This window comes from Ambystoma mexicanum, chromosome 5q, assembly GCF_040938575.1.
Source record: "Ambystoma mexicanum isolate Mex_15411 chromosome 5q, UKY_AmexF1_1, whole genome shotgun sequence".
Taxonomy (NCBI): domain Eukaryota; kingdom Metazoa; phylum Chordata; class Amphibia; order Caudata; family Ambystomatidae; genus Ambystoma; species Ambystoma mexicanum.
This window is the reverse complement of record NC_090933.1, coordinates 1,220,699,734-1,220,724,323: the sequence shown is the minus strand read 5'-3', so window position 1 is coordinate 1,220,724,323 and position 24,590 is coordinate 1,220,699,734. Positions and strand designations below refer to the sequence as shown.

At 50.2% G+C, this 24,590-nt stretch overlaps 1 protein-coding gene across 12 annotated transcripts in view; it reads right to left on the bottom strand.

Moving 5' to 3' along the window:
• ADGRB1 (adhesion G protein-coupled receptor B1) overlaps window positions 1–11,612 on the bottom strand; it is a 698,686-nt gene extending 687,074 nt beyond the window's left edge. For 4 of the 12 annotated variants that reach the window (XM_069621727.1, XM_069621731.1, XM_069621729.1 and 1 more), the window contains exon 1: window positions 10,159–11,612. The gene's annotated coding sequence lies outside the window, so the exon portion shown is untranslated. The remainder of the gene's footprint in view (window positions 1–10,158) is intronic. The other 8 variants (XM_069621725.1, XM_069621730.1, XM_069621728.1 and 5 more) reach the window with 3 other exon arrangements.
• Between the last annotated feature and the right edge of the window lie 12,978 nt (window positions 11,613–24,590).

Here is a 24,590-nt window from a genome sequence, read left to right as displayed (position 1 = left end):
TGCAGCTGAACATTGACGAGATCATGAAAAAATGGGCGCCGGTGCAATACATTTGTTGTAATTAACGGGGCGCAGGTGCATTATAATACGTAATCACACGTGCATTGGTACCGGATGCTGTAGGTAAGACGGGGTGCATGCGGTGCAGGGAGTCCGCGTGCCAACATGACTGGGTACATGGATGTGTTGGGATGTAGAAGACTCCTTAAGTGGGGGCGGGGGGACATTGGATGCATATAGTCTGAAATGAATGGACATTGGGGTCTGCAGATGGGAGGGCAACGAATAGGCAAGGGCACAGGGGGTTGGCATTGAACGTGTGGGGGAGGGGTATACCCAAAGCCACCGCGAGGGTGCCGTACGAACGTTGAATAGTGAAAGTGGCCAGGGTGGTAGTCCCCTGGTTCTGGACGACCAGAAGGTATGCCCAGGAGTGGCACTGCATGGGCAAACGTGATTGGCATTTGTGGTGGCAGTGAATGTAGAATCGAATGGGGTGTGTGTCATTGCCCGGGGCCCGTGGAGGTTAGAGGGGAGGGGGGGTTACTGAGCGGAGCGAAACAGTGGGTGAACAGCAAAGGTGGTGTTCAATTAAGAGAAAGCCCAGGGGGGTAACCTTGGAGTGGGAGTGTTGAGGTGGTATGGGCGAAGGTCGGCGGTAATACATGGGGCGATGGGGATGGGTGCTAGTATGACTTTGGATGGGTGCATGGCACCTATTTGATGGAGAGAAGGTGGGGATGGGGGCTCGGGGAAACATGCAAACAGGTGGCATTGAATAGGCAGCTGGTTAGATTGCTTGGGAAGGGGCATGTGGGCAGTTGCTTCCATTTAAGAACCGATAGATGGAGGTGGCATTACATCGAGTGGGTGTGTGGGCGAGGCGGTTTACGAGTGATGAGCATGTGTAAATGGGCGATATTAGGTTGGTCAGTGTGGAGGGGTGGTTTTAAAGACGGTGTGAATACAGATTCTAGTTGATGCAGAGCTGATGACGATGGGGTGCACTGAATAGGTAATAGGTGGTGTGTTGGCAGTGGCTGCGAGGATGATCTAGCAGGGTGGCACTGGATGGCTGACGGTGGAGATGTGAGGAATGGGATGGTAGCAGATGGGATAGGCGGCACTGGATGGCTGGCAGGTGTGGGATAGGTGGCACTGGGTGGCTGACGGTGGAGATGTGAGGAATGGGATGGTAGCAGATGGGATAGGTGGCACTGGATGGCTGGCAGGTGTGGGATAGGTGGCACTGGGTGGCTGGCAGGTGTGGGATGGGTGGCACTGGATGGCTGGCAGGTGTGGGATAGGTGGCACTGGATGGCTGGCAGGTGAGATGTGAGGAATGGGATGGAAGCAGATGGGATGGGTGGCACTGGATGGCTGGCAGGTGAGATGTGAGGAATGGGATGGTAGCAGGTGAGATAGGTGGCACTGGGTGGCTGGCAGGTGTGGGATGGGTGGCACTGGATGGCTGGCAGGTGTGGGATAGGTGGCACTGGATGGCTGGCAGGTGTGGGATAGGTGGCACTGGATGGCTGGCAGGTGAGATGTGAGGAATGGGATGGTAGCAGCTGGGATAGGTGGCACTGGATGGCTGGCAGGTGTGGGATGGGTGGCACTGGATGGCTGGCAGGTGTGGGATGGGTGGCACTGGATGGCTGACGGTGGAGATGTGAGGAATGGGATGGTAGCATGTGAGATGGGTGGCACTGGATTTCTAGCAGGTGGGATAGGTGGCACTGGATGGCTGACGGTGGAGATGTGAGGAATGGGATGGTAGCAGATGGGATAGGTGGCACCGGATTTCTAGCAGTTGAGATGTGAGGAATTTGATTGCTGGTAGGTGAGATATGTAGCATTGAATGGCTAGAATATGAGATGGTGGCATTGGATTGTTAGCAGGTGGGATTAGTGGCATTTAATTGATAGCAGGCGAGGTTGGTAGCTTCGTATTGCCTGCAGGTGAAATGAGAGGCATTGCATTTCTCACAGATGAGGTGAGAGGCAAAGCATTTCCAGCAGATGAGGTGAGAGGCAAAGCATTTCCAGCAGACGAGGTGAGAGGCAAAGCATTTCCAGCAGACGAGGTGAGAGGCAAAGCATTTCCAGCAGATGAGGTGAGAGGCATTGCATTTCTAGCAGATGAGGTGAGGGGCATTGCATTTCCAGCAGATGAGGTGAGAGGCATTGCATTTCTAGCAGATGAGGTGAGAGGCATTGCATATCCAGCAGATGAGGTGAGATGCATTGCATTTATAGCAGATGAGGTGAGAGGCAAAGCATTTCCAGCAGATGAGGTGAGAAGCAAAGCATTGCCAGCAGATGAGGTGAGAGGCAAAGCATTTCCAGCAGACGAGGTGAGAGGCAAAGCATTTCCAGCAGATGAGGTGAGAGGCATTGCATTTCTAGCAGATGAGGTGAGGGGCATTGCATTTCCAGCAGATGAGGTGAGAGGCATTGCATTTCTAGCAGATGAGGTGAGAGGCATTGCATTTCCAGCAGATGAGGTGAGATGCATTGCATTTCTAGCAGATGAGGTGAGAGGCAAAGCATTTCTAGCAGATGAGGTGAGAAGCAAAGCATTGCCAGCAGATGAGGTGAGAGGCAAAGCATTTCCAGCAGATGAGGTGAGAGGCATTGCATTTCTAGCAGATGAGGTGAGAGGCAAAGCATTTCCAGCAGATGAGGTGAGAGGCATTGCATTTCGAGCAGGCGATGTGAGAGGCAAAGCATTTCTAGCAGATGAGGTGAGAAGCAAAGCATTGCCAGCAGATGAGGTGAGAGGCAAAGCATTTCCAGCAGATGAGGTGAGAGGCATTGCATTTCTAGCAGATGAGGTGAGAGGCAAATCATTTCCAGCAGATGAGGTGAGAGGCATTGCATTTCGAGCAGGCGATGTGAGAGGCAAAGCATTTCCAGCAGATGAGGCGAGAGGCATTGCATTTCTAGCAGATGGGGGGAGAGGCAAAGCATTTCCAGCAGATGAGGTGAGATGCATTGCATTTCTAGCAGATGAGGTGAGAGGCAAAGCATTTCCAGCAGACGAGGTGAGAGGCAAAGCATTTCCAGCAGATGAGGTGAGAGGCATTGCATTTCTAGCAGATGAGGTGAGGGGCATTGCATTTCCAGCAGATGAGGTGAGAGGCATTGCATTTCTAGCAGATGAGGTGAGAGGCATTGCATTTCCAGCAGATGAGGTGAGATGCATTGCATTTCTAGCAGATGAGGTGAGAGGCAAAGCATTTCCAGCAGATGAGGTGAGAAGCAAAGCATTGCCAGCAGATGAGGTGAGAAGCAAAGCATTTCCAGCAGATGAGGTGAGAGGCAAAGCATTTCCAGCAGACAGGTGAGAGGCAAAGCATTTCCAGCAGATGAGGTGAGAGGCATTGCATTTCTAGCAGATGAGGTGAGGGGCATTGCATTTCCAGCAGATGAGGTGAGAGGCATTGCATTTCTAGCAGATGAGGTGAGAGGCATTGCATTTCCAGCAGATGAGGTGAGATGCATTGCATTTCTAGCAGATGAGGTGAGAGGCAAAGCATTTCCAGCAGATGAGGTGAGAAGCAAAGCATTGCCAGCAGATGAGGTGAGAGGCAAAGCATTTCCAGCAGATGAGGTGAGAGGCATTGCATTTCTAGCAGATGAGGTGAGAGGCAAAGCATTTCCAGCAGATGAGGTGAGAGGCATTGCATTTCGAGCAGGCGATGTGAGAGGCAAAGCATTTCCAGCAGATGAGGCGAGAGGCATTGCATTTCTAGCAGATGGGGGGAGAGTCAAAGCATTTCCAGCAGATGAGGTGAGATGCATTGCATTTCTAGCAGATGAGGTGAGAGGCAAAGCATTTCCAGCAGATGAGGTGAGAGGCAAAGCATTTCCAGCAGATGAGGTGAGAGGCAAAGCATTTCCAGCAGACGAGGTGAGAGGCAAAGCATTTCCAGCAGATGAGGTGAGAGGCATTGCATTTCTAGCAGATGAGGTGAGAGGCATTGCATTTCCAGAAGATGAGGTGAGATGCATTGCATTTCCAGCAGATGAGGTGAGAGGCAAAGCATTTCCAGCAGATGAGGTGAGAAGCAAAGCATTGCCAGCAGATGAGGTGAGAGGCAAAGCATTTCCAGCAGATGAGGTGAGAGGCATTGCATTTCTAGCAGATGAGGTGAGAGGCAAAGCATTTCCAGCAGATGAGGTGAGAGGCATTGCATTTCGAGCAGGCGATGTGAGAGGCAAAGCATTTCCAGCAGATGAGGCGAGAGGCATTGCATTTCTAGCAGATGGGGGGAGAGTCAGAGCATTTCCAGCAGATGAGGTGAGAGGTACTGCATTTCTAGCAGATGAGGTGAGAGGCAAAGCATTTCCAGCAGATGAGGTGAGAAGCAAAGCATTGCCAGCAGATGAGGTCAGAGGCAAAGCATTTCCAGCAGATGAGGTGAGAGGCATTGCATTTCGAGCAGGCGAGGTGAGAGGCAAAGCATTTCCAGCAGATGAGGCGAGAGGCATTGCATTTCTAGAATGTGAGCTATGTGGCATTGGATTGACAGCAGGCGAGATGGGTGACCCTGTTAGATTCGTGGCATTGAGTATGCTGTGGGCGGTTTAGACCACGGGGCATTGCATTGCGAGTTGGTGCACACAGTGTCGTTGATGCGGGGTATGTGGTCTGTGTCATGAATGGAGGTGTAGCTGTGTATCATTGAACGGGGGCACTGCACATCGACCTCACCCGTGAACACGTTTCACATCGACGAGGGGTGGGGGAGGTCTCAAGAGTGCAGGTGTCACTGGAGGCCCTTTTATTGGAAGCATGTGGATGGCTACCACCGAGTGGAAAGAAGTGGGGGATGGGTGGCTGTGAAATGACAGAGGGCAAATGCCAGGAAGTGATTAGACAGCATGCAGATGTGTGGCATTGCATAGAAGGGGTGCAGACGAGGCCCATCTGGGTGGCATCGAAAGGGGCAGAAGGTGCACTGGATTGGGAAGAGGTGGTGTAGAAGAATGCCATTGCACAAGGCTTGAGATTAGACGGATGGCATTAAATGGGGGCAGTATTGTTATTTGGCATTAAAGATGGACGAGTGTTGGCAGCGGGTGGGCAGGAAATACTGATATGGTCACACTGAATGTTTAGGGTGTGTAGAGGGGTGGCACATGAAGAGGGAGGAGGTGTAAATGGTGGCATTCAAGAGGAAGGGTGGTAGTTGGGTGGCATTGCATAAGCAGGACGTGTGGATGGGTAGCACTGAACGGGGGTCCATGGATATGATTGAATGGGCGAGGGAGTAGATAAGGAGTGTTTGATGTGGATGGGTGTACATGGATGCTCTTCAACACAGCAAGGGGAGACGTATAAGGGGATTAGACTGGGTGAGGTGGCAGTGTACTTCCATCTGGGATGGGGGTGGGTGGCTATGCCTTGGGAGTGGTTGAGGATGGGCCGACTGAATGGGGCGGTTAAGGTGGGTGGAATTGAATTGTGGGGAAGGGCAGACATTTGGTGCCAAGCTGGAAGTGCAGTCGATCCATGCACTGGGATGGCTGGTGTTGAATGGGCAGAAGATGCGCGGTGTTTGGTGGGATTGCAGTGTGGGTCAGTGGGCACGTGTAGATGCGGTGCAGATGGGTTGAGATGGAAACGAGGGTGTTATGAATGGCAGTGAATGGGGAGGAGTTGATGAGCAGAGTTGATAAGGAGGGTGCTAGAATGCCAGCATTGAAGGTGGAGGGGTGGATCGGTGGCACTGAAGAAGGGTTTAGGTGGATGGCATTAAATGGGAGTGATGTAGATGGGCGTTGTTAATTGGAATTGAATGTAGACAGGCAATGGGGAATGGGATAGGGATGGCATTGGATGGGGGAAGGCAGAAGGGCAGCGTGGAATAAGGAGAAGGTGCAGATGGGTGGCAGTGAAGGGGCAGGGGTGCAAATTGGTGTGCTTAAATGAAGAGATGCACATTGGACCGATTGTATGGAGAGGTGTCAATAGGTGTTTGTTGCGGTCGGTCGTGAAGTGGAATTTTGGAGGAGGCTGTCGGTTGGTTGGAATGGATGGGTAATGTTTTATGGGGGACATTGAATGGGTACATGGGTAGAGATTAAGATGGAACAACTTGAAGAGTGTGCAAATGCGAGGCTTTCAATGGGGTGTACATCAGAGGCACTGACTTGAGAAGTAGATTGGAGGAATAGGGTGTGGATGGGAGGCATTGACTGGGGGGCAGATGGTATGCGTTGGATGAGGGTGTAGATAGAAGGCATGGAGTTGGACCGTAGATGGGATACATATAGTTGGGATACAGATGGGAGGCATGCAGTTGCGGTGTACATGGGAGGCTTGCAGTATACATGGGAAGCATGCAGTTGTGGTGTACACTGGAGGCATGTAGTTGCAGTGTACATGGGAGATATGGCATTGGGGTGTAGATGGGAGGCATGCAGTTGTGGTGTACATGGGAGGCATGTAGTTGCAGTGTACATGGGAGATATGGCATTGGGGTGTAGATGGGAGGCATGCAGTTGTGGTGTACACGGGAGGCATGTAGTTGCAGTGTACATGGGAGATATGGCATTGGGGTGTAGATGGGAGGCATGCAGTTGTGGTGTACACGGGACGCATGTAGTTGCAGTGTACATGGGAGATATGGCATTGGGGTGTAGCTGGGAGGCATGCAGTTGTGGTGTACACGGGAGGCATGTAGTTGCAGTGTACATGGGAGATATGGCATTAGGGTGTAGCTGGGAGGCATGCAGTTGTGGTGTACACGGGAGGCATGTAGTTGCAGTGTACATGGGAGATATGGCATTGGGGTGTAGATGGGAAGCATGGAGTTGGGTTGCAGATGGAAGGATTGGTTTTGGGATGTAGATAGGAGGCACAAAGTTGGTTTGTAGTTGGAAGACATGGCGTTAGGATGTAGAGGTAAGGCCTTGAGTAGGGTTGTAGTTATAAGGTATGGAGTTGGGTTGTAAATAAGAGGTGTGGAATTGAGTTGGAGATGGGAGGCATAGAGTTGGGATGTAGTTGGGAGACATGGAGTAGGGATGTAGATGGGAAGCTTGGAGTTGAGGTGTAGATGAGAGGCCTGGAGTTGTGTTGTAGTTGGGAGACATGGAGTAGGGATGTAGATGGGAAGCATGGAGTTTGGCTGTAGTTGGGATACATGGAGTTGTGATGCAGATGGGAGGCATGGAGTTGGGTTGTAGTTGGGAGAAACAGAGTTGGGTGGAAGATGGGAGGCTTAGAGTTGAGGTGTAGGTGGGTGACACAGAGTTGGGTGGAAGATGTGAGGCTTGGAGTTGAGGTGCAGGTGAGAGGCCTGGAGTTGGTATGTGGATGGAAGGCATGGACGTAGGATTTAGATAGGAGGCATGGAGTTGGGTTGTCGATGGGAGACGTGGGTTGGAATACAGATGGGAGGCATGGAGTTGGGTTTAACATGGGAGGCCTGGAGTTGGGATGTAGATAGGAGGCACAAAGTTGGTTTGTAGTTGGGAGGCACAGAGTTGGAATGTAGATGGGGGCATGGAGTTGGTTTGTAGTTGGGAGACAAGGAGTTGAATGGAAGATGGGAGGCATGGAGTTGAGTTGTAGTTGGGAGACAAAGGGCCTCATAACGAGTAGTGCGGAATGGGTTTAACGGCGCCGGTAATGGTGCCGGCGCTGTTAAAACCATTCCGCACTATTACAAGGTTCCCTAATGGGACCCACTCTGGATGTCTGGTTTTTCCAGACGTCCATAGCGGGTTCCTTGAGGGAACCAGGGAGCTAACAACGGGCCCGTTATCAACAGGCCCATTGTTAGCTCCCTCCCCATTCCCATTGAGCCCTATGGGGGCTTGAATGGGAATGGGGAAGGACCGGGCCCGGGTTCCCTGAAGTAGGAAATACCGGGCCCTCCAAACTCGGAATGGCCTGGTAATTCCACATTCAGGGAACCCGGACGCGGACATGATTGTGGAGGCAGCCATGGCGCTAATAGCATCGAGTTGGGATGTAGGTGGGAGGATTGGAGTTAGGTTGTAGTTGGGAGACACAGAGTTGGGTGGAAGATGGTAGGCATTGAGTTGGGTTGTAGTTGGAAGGCATGATGTTGGGATGCATTGGGTTGTAGTTGGAAGACATGGCATTGGGATGTAGCTGGGAGGCATGGAGTTGGATGGAAGATGGGAGGCATGGAGTTGGGGGTATGAAGTTGGGTTATAGATGGAAGGCAATGAATGGTGGTGTGGCTTGGTGGCATTGCATAGGGGGCGGTGGTATGCATTGGATGAGGTTGTAGATGGGATTCGTGCATTTGGGGTGGGGATGTGGTGGCTGTTGGGTGGGGCAATTTGGTAGGGAAAGTAACTGCTTTCTGCTGGGGGTCGTAGATGAGTGTCACGAGATGAGAGCAGGTTAAGCAACCCATAATGGGACCTGGTTTCGGGGTGAAACAGCTGTTGGGGTGAGGAGATCAGGTCCCAGAGGTTCAGCCGGGTAATGTCGGGGCTCAGATAGCCCCTCAAACTGGCGTGACTCCTTTTAACAGATAGGGAAGCGGGCTCCCATGCACTGCTTGGAAATGCCTCCTGCATCCGGGGGGTGTGGGTCAGCTCCGAGTGCCTCTTAATGGTCGTGTGGAAATTCGTGCCCAAGGGATGAAAGACACCCTTTACACAGCGTGCCCCGGGGACCGAACATCTACTAATGTACATGGGGTGCGGTGACAGACGGCCAAAGCGCCCTGCATGCCCCCACAGCTGCCCAGGTGCTGGACACTCGGTCTTCCAGGCGCCTGCCTGCACTCCTTCCAGAACACAGGCCAATGCGAGCTTGGATGCGACCAAGGGGCCGTCTCAATCCCGGTGTTTGGGCATCCACTCTCCCCCAAAACGTAAACAGAATAGCTCCCCAATAACACACTCTGTATTGCGGGGTGGGCAGCGTTTGTGAGCGGATGGTGCGGTGTTATGGTTATATACGAGAGAGAGAGGGAGAGAGAGAGAGAGAAAGAGAGACAGAGAGACAGAGAGAGAGAAAGAGAGAAAGAGGGGGAGAGACAGAGAGAGAGAGAAAGAGAGAAAGAGAGAGAGAAAGAGAGGGCGAGAGAGAGGGAAAGAGAGAAAGGGAGAGAGAGAGAGACAGAGAGAGAGAGGAAGCGAGAAAGAGAGCGAGAGAGAGAAAGAGACAGAGACAGAGAAAGAGAGAGAGAGAGATAAAGAGAGAGAGCGAGAGAGGGAGAGAGACAGAGAGAGAAAGAGACAGAGAGAGAGACAGACAGAGGGAGATAGAGAGAGAGAGAGAAAGAGACAGAGAGAGAGAGAGACAGAGAGACAGAGAGAGAGAGGGCATAAGAAGAGGGCCGTGATGGTGAGGGTAAGGGGAGTGGGGTGTTGGAGCGAGGGGTATTGAGAAGATGCAAACTGCATCTACCTTGATAATAAAACGTCCAAAAGGTGACAATATTAGCTTTACGGTGGCCTCTACTGTGGTAATGGTGGCTGGACAAACAGATAGACAGATAGATAGATAGGTAGATAGGTAGATAGATATTGATTAATGTATGTACTGATAGATACACAGAGCTAGTCATATAGATGTGTGTTCTATAGGGTACCCAGTCTCACACTCCATGTGGATCCCATCCCCCACCCCCTTGATTGCGATGTGGTCCGTATCCCACACGTTGTGGTTGTAATTATAATTCCAATTAACAAGGTATTAATCCTGAGAATGTAACCGCTTTACTTCGAATCAGAAATGGGGTCTGGAATGAAAGAGTCCCGCATGCCAAACACGCGTCTCCAGTCCTTCGGCCCCCCCACCCCCCAACCCGGTTCGCCTGTCTCCCTGCAGACCATACACGGAGCCTCGTGCACCCCCAGCCTTCGACCATAACCCCCTGCATTAGGCAGACAGCCCCCCTCCTTTCCTCGCACCTCCACGACCCCCTTCCCCCATTCAGACAAAAGTTGAAACCGCAAACGCCGATATGTATAAAGAACGCAAAACACAAATCCGCGGACTGGCGCAAGCCGACATCGCGCAGAAGCGCGGACAAAACCCTCGCAACACATGCGGCTGCAACCGCCAGACACCCAGCGGGTCAAAAGCAAGCACCAAGAAACGAACAAACGGGGTCCAAGGCAGGCAGATCGACAGAGAAGGAAAAGTAATCTTACCTGGGGGGGGGTCCTCCTCTGCTTGCGATCCCAAAAGGAAGAAACGCAAAGAACCACCGACAGATCCCCCAAAATGTTGGCAAGGCGTGCACAGTCCGCTAGCGCCCCTGCGCTCCCTTCATCCCACCTCGACTCCGCTTTAATTTCGACACAGAAAGAAAAGAAAATAAAATGGAAATCCTCCGATGGTAGTCACAAAAAATTAAGAGGAAGATCAGGTTTTGGAGAAAATCCGTAGCAATCCAATGACGCCAAGGGGTCTGCGGTAGGGTCGCCTCCCGCCGGGGCTCCAGGGGCTTCTCGGGGTACCCGGCGCTGCGTCTTCCAAGGAGACGTGCTTGCTGGATGGAGCTCCGCCGCTCTCTGCCTGCGCCTGGTCCTAGCTCCCTTCTCGCCTATTTTGGCGTCTCCGCGCAAGTGGATCCAGCGCGTGTAGCCAGGGGCTGCATTAAGAATTACAGCAGGCTTTTATAAGCTCTCCTGATCACACATTGGAGTGAGGGAGAGAGAGGGGAGAAAGGGGTGGGGGCAGCGAGAGCGGGGATGCGGGGAGGGAGAGGGGGACCCGGGCAATAAAATGAGCGCACGGAGCCCCAGACACACTCAGAGTGAGGGAGGAAGCGCAGCCGGGCTCTGTCACGCACAGGCAGGCTGGACCGCAGCGGTGCCGTTGCCCCGCGGCTGCGGTGGGTTGCAGAGGCGACTGTGGACTTTGAGGCTGTGAGTGTGCCCGCGGTCGACCTCCCGCCACCCCCCACCCCAAGGCCGAACTTCTTCGCCGTCCGCGGACCGGGGAGGAGCGGCGGTGGGTCTGCTGCGGCTTGGGGGGCTGCAGACGGGATGTGGCCACTTCTGGACTGGCAGGAAACCTGTGGACTGCAGCGGGCGCGCCAGAGCTCCGTCCCTGTGTGGTGACTAACGCCAGCTGAGCAGCTCCCTGGAGACGAATTCCTCGAGGCACGGGTTCTTCTAAGTAGCAGCCCCTTCAAGGCGCCGGATCCTTCTAGGCGCTACTGTGGCTATTGTTGGATTTGAAAATTACGCACGGGCACTTTGCACGCTTCTTGGCGGTGCTGCGGTGAAATCGCTGCCACCGCTAGGCCTGTGTGAGTCTGCAGGGTGTATGCAGAAAGCGCGTCGGGGGACTGCACAGTTCGCTCGCTTCGCCCGATGCAGACTGCAACTGTCGCCTTCCTTGCCAGAGCAGGCTGTACTGATTGCAGTCTGGCGCCGAAGCAGTCCACGCTGATTCCGCGTGCCCGGTGGGAACAGACTAAGCTGATTGACGCCAGGCTGTTGCTGAAAGAGACCGGGCGGAAGTGGGGGCGACCGTCCAGACAGAGTCGCGGGATCACGGGCTGTCAGTGAAACCGACTAAGCTGGCCTCAGGCATATTCCTGCAAGCGACTAAGTCGACCCGCTGCTGCCGAAACGCAGCGAGTTGATTTCCGACTGTTGCTACATCGAGGTGCGCGTGCTTCAATATGGCAGCACAGTGTGGGGGGGGGGGGGGTCCGGGGGGCAGTACATGCACCCGCTCTCTCTCCAAACAGCAGCACTCTAACCCTGGCCTGGACTTCAGATGTTTCACGTGGGATTTTCAGGGATGAGTCCACTCCAGACTAAATGGTGCATTGTGGGACTTCCGGCGTGTGGCGGGCTGAAGAGTGCTTGAAGGCGAGAAGGTCAGAGTTGCAGTTATTGGAAATGTTGGAAATTACAGGCTGAGGTTAGGATTTTCCGACTGTTGCTTCTAACACATGCCATGCTGGTGGAGAGGCGTGAGGTAATTTCGGTCCTGTGGGGCAGTCTAGAGGGACACTGAGATTCCGGCCTGAATGGTGCTGAGGTGTGAATATTTAAACTCGGCTGAGGACTGAGTTTGAATGCAGGTGTCCAAAACTTGGATTTTCACACTGGTGCTAAGGTCTGAAACTCAAGACCGGCTTTGAAGAGTGAACATGCAATTTGGCGCAGTGCACTGCGATTCCTCACTGCTACTTAGGACTGAGCTTCCAGCCTGCTTTTTGTGACTCGGCTCATATTCCAATTTTAGGAACTGATCATTAATCCGTTGCTGAGGCCTGTGCTCCGCACTGGCGTTGGAGACAGCTCCCGGGCCGCTGCCAGGGACTGTTTTTTTTCAGACTGTTGTTGAGGGAGGTGCTTCCGGGCCGATGCTGAGGGTGTGCTCTCATATAAGTGTCGAGCACTCCGTTTTTAGGCTGCGGTTTGGCAGTGAGCAGATGGACTGATGCTGTGGATTAAGGACTGAAAAGACGGATGAAGACTGAGCTTATATACTGGCATGGAGGACTGAACTTCCAAATTGGGACAACAACTGAGGTTCATTACTGAGGACTGAGAATCTAAATTGGTTTTCGGGGCTCAGCTCCTACGCTGGTTTTGAGGGCTGTTAGTCTTTGCTTCCTGAATGATATTGAGGACTGAGTTTCCAGGACAGTGTTGGAGCCTGGTCTTCCAGACCATTTACGGGGCGTTTGCTTGGAGATCAATGCGCCTTTATTTACGAGGTGAATATTTGGCTTTTAAGCTGGAGAGGGCTAAGCAGGTCAAATGCTGCTGAGGACAGTGCAGGTGAACAATTGACGAAGAGTTTGCTTGCAAACTGCTTCTGGACTGAGTATCAAGACAACTGCATAGTCTTGCGCTCTTAGGCTAATGGTGAAGAATAAGAATCCAGACACTGGGCCAGAGCTTCCTTTTCAGGTGGCGCTGGGGACCGGTCTTCCAGAGTCTTGCAGAGGCTCGAGCTCCCAGAGTGGTGACGATGATCAAACTTCCAGTTTGGTGTAGAGGATCGATCGCTCAGAAGGGTGTAGAGTTTCAAGCGTTTGGAGTGGTTAACAGTGTTGAGATTCCAGTACAGTGCATAGAGTTGAGCTCCCAGAGTGGTGTATAGTGTAGAGCTTCCAGAGTGGGGTGGAGGGTAGAGCTTCCCAAGTGGTTTAGAGCATCGAGTATCCAGAATGGCGTAGGGGTGTCAAGATTCCAAAGTGGTGCAGAGGGTCGAGCTTCTAGAGTGGCATGGTGTAGAGGGTCGAGCTTACCGAGTGGTGTACATTGTCGAGCTTCTGGTATAGTACAGAGGGCTGAGCTTCCAGAGTAATCATTAGTGTTGAACTTCCAGAGTGGTGCAGAGAGTTGAGATTCCAAAGTGGTACGGTGCAGAGGGTTGAGTTTTCAGAGTGGTACTGTGCAGAGGATCAATCTTTGAGAGTGGTGCATAGGATGGGGCTTCTAGAGTGGTGCAGAGGATAGAGCTTCCAGAGTGGTGCGGTGCAGATTGTCGTGCTTCCAGAGTGGTACGGTGCTAAGGATCTAGCTTCCAAAGTGATGCGGTGCACAGGGTCGAGTTTCCAGAGTGATGCTGAGGGTCGAGTTTCTGTAGTAGTGCATTGTAGAGGATCGAGCTTCCAGAGTGGTACAGTGCAGAAGGTCGACCTTCCAGAGTAGTGTAAAGGGTCACGTTTCCAGCGTGATTTTCAGGGTTGAGCTTGTGTAGAGGTGAGGTGTAGAGGATAGAGCTACCAGAGTGGTGAGGGTTGTTAAGCATACAGAGTGGTGTGGTGCAGACGGTCGAGCTTCCAGAGGTGTACAGTGCAAAGGATTGAACTTCCAGAGTGGTGTGGTGCAGAGGGTCGAGTTTCCAGAGCGATGCTGAGGGTCGAGTTTCTCTAGTGGTGCGGGGTAGAAGATCGAGCTTCTAGAGTGGTACAGTGCAGAGGGTCGAACTTCCAGGGTGGTGCAGAGGGTCGTTTCCAGAGTGATGCTGCGGGTCGAGCTTGTGTAGTATTGAGGTGTAGAGTTTTGTGCTTCAAGAGTCTTGCAGTGCAGCGTGTCGAGCTTCCAGAGTGGTGTAGAGGGTCGAGTTTCTAGAGTGTCGCTGAGGGTCGAGCTTGTGTGGTAGTGCGGTGTAGAAGATGGAGGTTCCAGAGTGGCACAGTGCAGAGGGTCGAGCTTCCAGAGTGGTACGGTACAAATGGTCGAGCTTTCAGAGTTGTGCGGTGCAGAGGATCGAGTTTCCAGAGGCATGCTGAGGATCGAGCATGTGTAGTGGTGCAGTGTAGAGCATCAAGCTTCCAGAGTAGTGAAGACGGTTGAGTTTCCAGAGTGATGCTGAGGGTCGAGCTTGTGTGGTAGTGTGGTGTAGAAGATCAAGCTTCCATGCCGAGCTCCCAGACTGGTGTAGAGGATCGATTTTCCGGAGTGGTGAAGAATGTCCAGTTTCCAGAATGCTGCAATGAGTGACATTACAGAGTGTTGAGAGGGACAGAGTGTGAGTTTATGCTTGACCACGAGAAATTAACCATGTTTAACCATGTGTGTTCCAGAGAATGATGTTCCAGACTGGTGATGATATGTAGGAATGATTAACCTTCCACACTAGTTTTCAAGGTGGAGCTTCCAGAGAAGGGCTTGGCCTGATCATAAGGATCAGTGTTTAGAATGAAGCTTCTATGCTGGCGGTGGGGACTTAGCCTCCAGACAAGTGGTTCATGATGAGCTTTCAGAGCAGTACAAGGACTGACCTTCTGGACCAGTGTTCAGGCCTTAGCATCCAAACTGGTAATTCATTCAGGAATGATCTTCCAGAATAAGAGTGACAAATGAAAGCCCAGCTGGAGCCCCAGAGTTTCCAAGCGCAATTGTTTACCCTCTGCTCTCCTATTGGTTCAGATAACTCACTGTCCCTACTTGGTACTCAGGGTGGGGCTCATCCAAGTTCGGTGATCAGTGCTGTACTGTTCCTGCCCTCTACTCTTGTTGAGGCGTTCCCATCTGGCATTCCATGCGCTGCAGTCCGGAACCTGAGCTGCCTCTGCCCCAGTGCTGGATGGTGAAGTGAGCTGCTCTTAGCCTGACACTCAGTGTTCAGCTCTCCCTAGCCCCTTGCTGGACAGTGAATTGTTTGCATTTGGGTGCTGAGTGCTGAGATGCTCCCAGACGGACACTTGGTACTAAGTTGTTCCTAATCATGTCCTGCTTGGTGAATTGTTTCCAGTGCTGAGCTGTCTCTGCCCCATTTTGTGATGGTGAATTATTTCCAGTTGGGAGTTCAGTTCTGAGATGCTTACAGTTTGACACTCGGGGCTGAGCTTTCCCTACCCCAGTGCAGGACAGTGGATTATTTCCAGTTGGATGCTCAGCGCTGAGGCCTCGCTGCCCCATTGCTGGATGGTGAATTGTTGAATGTTGGGTGCACAGTGCCAAGATGCTTCCAACCTGGAGCTCAGTGCTGAGTTGTTCCCACCCCAGTGCTGGATCGTGAATTGATTCTAGTTGGGTTCTCAGTGCTGGACAGTCACTTGTAGTTGGGTGGTCAATGCTCATATGCTTCCAGCCTGACACTTAGTGCTAAGCTCTCCCTTCCCCAGTGCTCAACAGTCACTTGTTTTTAGTTGGGTGCTCAGTGCTCATATGCTTACAACCTGACACTCAGTGCTGAGCTCTCCCTGCCCCACTGCTGGACAGTCACTTGTTTTCAGTTGTGTAATCAGTGCTCATATGCTTACAACCCGACACTCAGTGCTGAGCTCTCCCTGCCCCAGTGCTGGACAGTCAGTTGTTTCCAATCGGGTGCTCAGTGCTGAGATGCTTCCAGCCTGATGCTCAATGTGGAGCCATGTCTACCCCTGTGAGCTGCCTCTACCTCAGTGCTTGATGGTGAATTATTTCCACTTCGGAAGTCGGTGCTGAGATGTTCCCAGCCTGACACTCACTGCTGAGCTCTCTCTGCCCCAGTGCTGGACAGTCACTACTTTTCAGTTGGGTGCTCAGTGCTCATATGTTTCCAGCCTGACACTCGGTGCTGAGCTCTCCCTGCCCCAGTCTCGACTCTCTGCACCATTTTGGAAGATCAACACTATTGACTACTCTGGAAGCTCAGCCCTCTGTATATACCGGAAGTTCGGCAATGTACACCACACAGTAGCTCGACACTCTTCACCATGCCCATCTAGAAGCTCGACCTTCTGCACCACTTTGGAAACCTGACACCCATACACCACTCTGGAGTCTCGACACTCTAAACCACTTGGGATGCTCTGCTCTGCACCCCACTCTGGAAGCTCTACACTCTACACCACTCTAGGAGCTCAGCTCTCTGCACTTTACTGGAAGCTCAACACTGTTCATCACTGCAGACGCTTGAAACTCTACACCCTTCTGAGCTCTCGATCCTCTACACCAAACTGGAAGTTTGATCATCATCACCCCTCTGGGAGCTCGAGCCTCTGCAAGACTCTGGAAGACCGGTCCCCAGCACCATCTGAAAAGGAAGCTCTTGTCCAGGGTCTGGATTCTTAGTCTTCACCATTAGCCTAAAAGTGCAAGACTATGCAATTGTCTTGATACTCAGTCCAGAAGCAGTTTGCAAGCTAACTCTTTGTCAATTGTTCGACTGCACTGTCCTCAGCAGCAGTTGACCTGCTTAGCCCACTCCAGATTAAAAGCCAAATATTCAACTCGTATAGGAAAGCACATTGATCGCCAAGCGCACCCCCCAGAAAGGATCTCCAACACTGTCCTGGAAACTCAGTCCCCAATATCATTCAGGAAGCAAAGACTAACAGGCCTCAAAACCAGCATTGGAGCTGAACCCCGAAAACCAATTTCGATTGTCAGTCCTCAGTAATGAACCTCAGTTGTTGTCCCAATTTGGAAGTTCAGTCCTCCATGCCAGTATATATATTCAGTTTTTATCAGTTTTTGAGTGCTCAATCCACAGCATCTCTCCAACTGCTCACTGCCAAACCGCAGAGTACTGAACACCTATATGAGAACACACCCTCAGCATCGGCCCGGAGGCACCTGCCTCAGCAACAGTCTGGCAAATACAGTCCCCAGCAGTGGCCCGGGAGCTCAGTCTCCAATTCCAGTGCGGAGCACAGGCATCAGCAACGTTTTTTATGATCAGTTCCCAAAATTGGAATTTGAGCCGAGTCACAAAAAACAAGCTGGAAGCTCAGTCATAAGTAGCAGTGAGGTATAGCAGTGCACTGCACCAATTTGCAAGTTCACTCCTCAACGGAAGTGTTGAGTTTCAGTCCTTAGCACCAGTGTGAAAATCCAGTTTTGGACACCTGCATTCAAACTCAGTCCTCAGCCGGGTTTAAATATTCACACCTCAGCACCATTCAGGCCGGAATCTCAGTGTCCCTATACACTGCCACACAGGACCGAAATCACCTCACACCTCTCCACCAGCATGGCATGGGTTAGAAGCAGCAGTCGGAAAATCCTAACCTCAGCCTGTAACCTCTGACATTTCCAATAACTGCAACGCTGGCCTTCTCGCCTTCAAGCATCCTTCAGCCCGCCACACGCCGGAAGTCCCAGAATGCACCATTTAGTCTGGAGTGGACTCATCCCTGAAAGTCCCATGTGAAATATCTGAAGTCCAGACCAGGGTTAAAATCTGCTATTTGGAGAGAAAGCTGACCAGCCCAAGCTATAAAGCAGCTGTGCATGGCCTGCCCCCACTGTGCTACCCTCTTATTTATCTCAGTTAGGCGTGTGCCTGATTGGTCTGCTTCTAAATCAGCATGGACGGGCGTTGTGTGAGGACTAAGGTGCAGAGTGCACATACTTGAGGACTGAGTATAAGGGTTGTCATAGGTGAGGGCTGAGCAGAAGTCTGGAAGTAGGTGAGGCTGACCAGCAGTCTAGAAATAAGGGAGGGCCGAGCCACAGGGTGCATACAGGTGAGGACCGAGTAGAAGGGTAAACATAGGTGAGGAGTGAGCAGCAGTAATGAAATGGGTGAAGACTAAGCAGCGGGCTAGAAATAGATGAGGAATTAGCAGCAGAGTTCATGTAGGTAAGGACTGAGTAGAAGGGTGGTCATAGGCGAGGGCTGGGCAGCAGGCTGGAAATACGTAGGACTGAGCAGCAGTTTGGAAATAGGTGAGTTCTGAGCAGCAGAGTGCACATAGGTGAGGACCGAGTAGAAGGGTGGCTATAGGTGAGGAGTTAGCAGCAGCCTTGAAAAAGGTGAGGGCTGAGCAGGAGGCAGGCAACAGTGCTTCATTACAAGTAGTCTGAACACAGAGCTCTGAGTACAAGTCTGGGAAATGCTCAATAATGGGATAGAAGCAGTTTATCACGAATGACTTGTATGGAAGCCAAACAGCATTAATCACTAAACTGTACTATGACTAGATTAGCCTTGGTCCCCACCAGGAAACAGCTACAGGGTGGGTATATGTCTATGGACAAACCGTTCCTCAGCATTGTGGTGAACACTGCTCACCACTGAGCAGTCACTTGTTTCCAATCGGATGCTCAGTGCGCATATGCTTCCAGCCTGACACTCAATGCTGAGCTCTCACTGTCCCATTGCTGGACAGTCACTTGTTTCCAGATAGGTGCTTAGTTCTCATATGCTTCCAGCCCGACACTCAATGCTGAGCTCTCCCTGCCCAAGTGCTGGACAGTCACTTGTTTCCAGTTGGATGCTCAGTGCTCATATGCGTGTAGCCTGACACTCAATGCCGAGCTCTCCCTATCCCATTGCTCGACAGTCACTTGTTTCCAGATAGGTGCTTAGTTCTCATATGCTTCCAGTCCGACACTCAATGCTGAGCTCTTCCTGCCCCAGTGCTGGATAATGAATTGTGTTCAGTTGGGTTCTGAGTGCTGAGATGCTTCCAGCCTGATGCTCAATACTGAGCTGTCTCTAATCCAGTGAGCTGCCTCTTCCTTAGTGCTGAATGGGGAATAATTTCCAGTTGTGCGCTTAGTGCTGAGATGCTTCAAGCCTGTGCTGAGTGCTCAGTGCTGAGCTGTCCCTACACCAGTCCTGAATGGATGGGGAATTGTACATTGTGACTGCTCAGGGCTGAACGTTTCCAACCCAGACTTGATTGCTGAAGTCTTCCCTTCTTGAGTACGGCCCTGCGATGTTCCCACCCTGGTTCTCATGTCTGAGCTGTTCCTTGTTTGTTTTCAGATTGCTGAGTTGTTCAGAGGCACATGCTCATCCCTGATCTGTTCCAGCCAAGCGCCCAGCCTCAAGCTGTTCCCATCTCGGTGCTTATTTCTGAGCTTTCCCCTGCCTCGTTCCACATTGCTGGATTCTTCTGACCCACATGCTGAGCGTTGAGCTGTTCCAGCCAGGTGCTCAGCCCTGAGGCGCCCCCAGCCTGGTTCTTATTTCTGAGATGTTTCCTATGTGGTTTCAGATTGCTGAGTCTTTCCACCTCACATCCTTAGCTTTGATCTGTTTTGGCCAAGCGCCCAGCCTCAAGCTGTTCCCATCTAGGTGCTTTTCTCTGAGCTGTTTCCTGCCTAGTTCCACATTACTGAGTTGCTCAGAGCCACATGCTGAGCTTTGAGCTATTCCAGTCCGAGTCTCAAGCTCGAGCTGTTCCATCTTGGTGCTCAGGGATGAGCTGTAAACCCTTGCCCCCATTCATTATTAATTCTATGCTGCGACCATCCTGATGCCCAGTACACACCATTCATGCAACGGTGCTCAGTGCTGAGTTGTTTCCAGTCTGCTGCTCAGTACTGAGCCATCCCCGGCCAGGTATTCAGCTTCCAAGCAGCTTCTCAGACCCGAGTTACTGGTAGCTTAATTATTTATGATAGGTGCTCAATACTGAGATGTTTTGCATGTTTCTGAACTGGTCACAACAAGAGCTCCACTGAGCAGGTTCGTGACTGGCAGACAGTACTCGTATGCTTTCAGAATGATGCTCAGCACTGTTCCTAGGTCTGGCCCCCAGTGGGGATACCTCCCAAACCTGGAACTCAGTGTGAGCTGTCCACATTGCAGTCCTTGGTGCTGAGCGTCGGCCAGTCCATCACTTGATAGCTGCTTTTTATTAATGCTGAACTGTTCCTTGTCTGAATCTTGCTACTGATTGTTGGTCATCCCACCGCTCAGGCCTGACCTAGTCCCGATCTGGTATTAAATGTTAGAATGCTTCTGGCCTAGTCCCGCCCTGGTATTAAATGTTAGAATGCTTCAAGCCTGATGCTCAGGCCTGACCTAGTCCCGCCCTGGTATTAAATGTTAGAATGCTTCAAGCCTAATGCTCAGGCCTGGCCTAGTCCCGCACTCATATTAAATGTTAGAATGCTTCAAGCCTGATGCTCAGACCTGACCTAGTACTGCCCTGGTATTAAATGTTAGAATGCTTCAAGCCTGATGCTCAGACCTGACTTAGTACTGCCCTGGTATTAAATGTTAGAATGCTTCAAGCCTGATGCTCAGACCTGACCTAGTACTGCCCTGGTATTAAATGTTAGAATGCTTCAAGCCTAATGCTCAGACCTGACCTAGTACTGCCCTGGTATTAAATGTTAGAATGCTTCCATCCCCCTGCTCAGGCCTGACCTAGTCCCACCCTGGTATTAAATGTTAGAATGCTTTTATCCTCCGGCTCAGGCCTGGCCTAGTCCCGCCCTGGTATTAAATGTTAGAATGCTTCTATCCTCCTGCTCAGGCCTGGCATAGTCCCGCCCTGGTATTAAATGTTAGAATGCTTCAAGCATGCTGCTCAGTCCTGACCTAGTCCCCCCCTGGTATTAAATGTTAGAATGCTCCGAGCCTGATGCTCAGGCCTGGCCTAGTCCCGCCCTGGTATTAAATGTTAGAATGCTTCAAGCCTGATGCTCAGACCTGACCTAGTACTGCCCTGGTATTAAATGTTAGAATGCTTCCATCCTCCTGCTCAGGCCTGACCTAGTCCCACCCTGGTATTAAATGTTAGAATGCGTTTATCCTCCTGCTCAGGCCTGGCCTAGTCCCGCCCTGGTATTAAATGTTAGAATGCTTCTATCCTCCTGCTCAGGCCTGGCTTAGTCCCGCCCTGGTATTAAATGGTAGAATGCTTCAAGCCTGCTGCTCAGGCCTGGCCTAGTCCCACCCTGGTATTACATGGTAGAACGCTTCAAGCCTGCTGCTCAGGCCTGACCTAGTACTGCCCTGGTATTAAATGTTAGAATGCTTCCATCCTCCTGGTCAGGCCTGGCCTATTCTCGCCCTGGTATTAAATGTTAGAATGCTTCCATCCTCCTGCTCAGGCCTGGCCTAGTCCCGCCCTGGTATTAAATGTTAGAATGCTTCCATCCTCCTGCTCAGGCCTGGCCTAGTCCCGCCCTGGTATTAAATGTTAGAATGATTCAAGCCTGCTGCTCAGGCCTGACCTAGTCCCACCCTGTTATTAAATGTTAGAATGCTTCAAACCTTCTGCTCAAGCCTGACCTAGTTCCACCTTGGTATTCAGTGTAAGAATGCCTCACGCCTGATGCTAAGGCCTGATCTAGTACCAGCCTGATATTCAGTGTTAGGGTGCTCCCATCCTGCTGCTCAGGACTGACCTAGTCCCACCCTGGTATTAAATGTTAGAATGCTTCAAGCCTTCTGCTCAGGCCTGACCTAGTTCCACCTTGGTATTCAGTGTAAGAATGCCTCATGCCTGATGCTAAGGCCTGATCTAGTACCAGCCTGATATTCAGTGTTAGGGCGCTCCCATCCTGCTGCTCAGGACTGACCTAGTCCCGCCCTGGTATTAAATGTTAGAATGCTTGAAGCCTGCTGCTCCAGCCTGAGCTAATTACACCTTGGTATTCAGTGTAAGAATTTCCCACGCCTGCTGCTCAGGCCTGAACTAGTACCAGCCTGATTTTCAGTGTTAGGGTGCTCCCATCCTGCTGCTCAGGACTCACCTAGTCCTGCCCTGGTATTAAATGTTAGAATGCTTCAAGCCTGCTTCTCAGGCCAGACCTAGTTAAAGCTGGATTTTCAGTGATACTGTGTTCCCGGCTGGCTGCTCAGGCCTGACCTTGTCCCAACCCAGTATTTAATGTCCGAATGTTCCCAACCAGCTGCTCAGGCCTGACCTATTCCCAGCCTGATATCTAGTGTTAGGATGTCCCCAGCCTGCTGCCCAGGCAAGACACAGCCCAGCCTGGTATCTGAGTGTCCCGGGCCTGACGTTTGATATTGACTGTCCCTAACATGGTGCCTGAGGCTGACTGGTCCCTTCAGCTGCTGCTCACCTGGTACTCAGTACTCAGTGCTATCATTTTCTTAACCTGATCCTAAAGGCTGTTCTATGAACAGGTGGGCGCTCAACGCAGTGAATCTTCGGGTGTTCTGCTCTCTGCTGAGCTGCATTCTGCTGCTCTTTTTTTTATTTGTATTTGGTTATTAGACCTTTACAAAGATAATAATTAATATTGACAATTCAAATATCAAATTTCAATTACAAACAAAAAACTTAATATTACTGATTATACAATATTACAATAAAATTCAGTACTCATAAAAAGTAAAATCCAAATATCATTCGTATCACATTTTATCTGAAATAGAGCCAAAAATAATTAATTCCATGTTGAATAACTAAAGAATATTCCGAAAACACTTTCATAAAATTCTTTCAACAAAAATGTACAAAAGATGTACACAGCATAGCACATGTACAATAATTCAGCCCTATTTTACATAAACACTTTTCACAACAAAAATTAAAATAAAATCACATCTACTCTCTGGGCTGACCTCTGTTGAGATAGAATTACATTTGACCTTCTTCAGTTTGATCTAAAACTATACATCCCCCTCAATATACAACTGATTCTTTTGTTTGAGGGCCTCTCCAATGACATCTAGAAATTGAATTAATCTGATAAAAAACCTTTTGGTTGTTTCCCCACATACAAGTTTCCCAAAGATTTTCTCTACTGAACCATGAACCCAGGGATAAGTAAGAACCAAAAATCTTAACTCTGACCAGTTAAAAAAATTTGCAACATATGACCAAATGCTTTAACAATTCTAATACAGTAATTTGAGCACAAAAGTGACATCTTCCAACTAAGTTGCTCGCCACACACTGCTTCCAATGTTGGAGCCTTTCATTGGTCAGCAATTGATTAAATTTATACCGCATGTACTTTGTCCTCGCCTTCTTACACTGAAAGATCTCCAAGTACCGGGCCCTATCGCCCCATTTTCTACAGAAATTAGCATATTCGTAGTATGCCTTACACATGCCAATCTTATCTGATATCATACACCAATAGTAAAGCTGAAATTTTCTTTTACAGGAGGGGAGACCCATGATAAGGTCTTCTTTGTCTATCAAGGTCTCCTCCAAAATCAATTGCATTTTGTTCTTAAATTTCATGATCAACGGCACTGAGCCGTGCCTTAACATTATAGCGAAATCCACATACAGGGATTTTTTTAGAGGCGCCAGCATTTTTGCATAATTATTGAGCATTCGCCATTGCCATTTTACTGACAGAGGCAATAGCCCAAGTTCATAACATAGAATCACGTTTGGTAATGAAAGCGCTATACCCAATACTTGCTTCCATGTTCTACCTTGTACCATATCAAGGAATCCCTCCATCTCAAAAGTGCAGATGTCTAGTGCAAAAATGACAATAGGTTCTACTTTCAATAGATAAAATTGCAAATAGGGCAAGAGTGAAACTTGGCAGTACTTGTTACAAATAATCTTCTTTCGAGAAATTAGTGACTTCAATTTATCACTAAGCAAGTGCTTCCACATCAGTATAGAATATGAACTTGAAAGGCAATAGCCCAAATATCGAATCACTGGCATCTGCGGAATGCATACTTGATTTAAGTGCCAATTAAACCTGGCAATTTTCCTCTTGCCATTGGGAAATGCAATAATACATTATTTGGTTGGATTCATTTGAAGATTGTGTTTTACTGCAAAATCAAGAAACAAATTAAATTTAGTTTGTAGGCCAAAAGGGATATAGTCCAAAAACAACAAATTGTCAGCAAAACCTATCCAGTTTAGCGCCAACCTCCCCAATTTGACAGGATATAAAACGCTAATGCTCCAGTTAGCGTCAAAGCCTGACCAATATAAATTAAACAGGACTGCAGCTAAATTGCAGCCCTGTTTGAGTCCAATCTGAGTTGTAATAGGGTCAGTGACCCCCACCCCTCTTTATTCACTTAGTCAGTCTCATTTGATAATTAGTATTTTGATGGACTAATGCAATAATACCGACCAAATCTAACGGAAAACCTAAGTGGATAATTTTTTCCCATACGACATCTCTAATCACGGTGTCAAAGGCAGCCGTAAGATCTAGGGCTACCATATAGATCGGACCCGTTCTAGAGTGTCTAGTAACTTTGTATAAGTGGGCCATTATTGATGCATTTAAGGGACATTCCATATGCTTTCTAAAACGTGGCAACAACATGAGACGAGTGATGTGTGCCTGAATTTGGTCTAATACCAAAAGGGTAAATATTTTGGACGCAGCATTCATGAAGGCAATGGGCCTATAATTATTAGGATCTTGTGCATTGCCTTTTTTGTAATTGGGTACAATAATCGCCAAGCACCATGAGCAGGGAATTTCTCTCAACAAGTAAATGGAATCAAATTTGATTTTTTAAA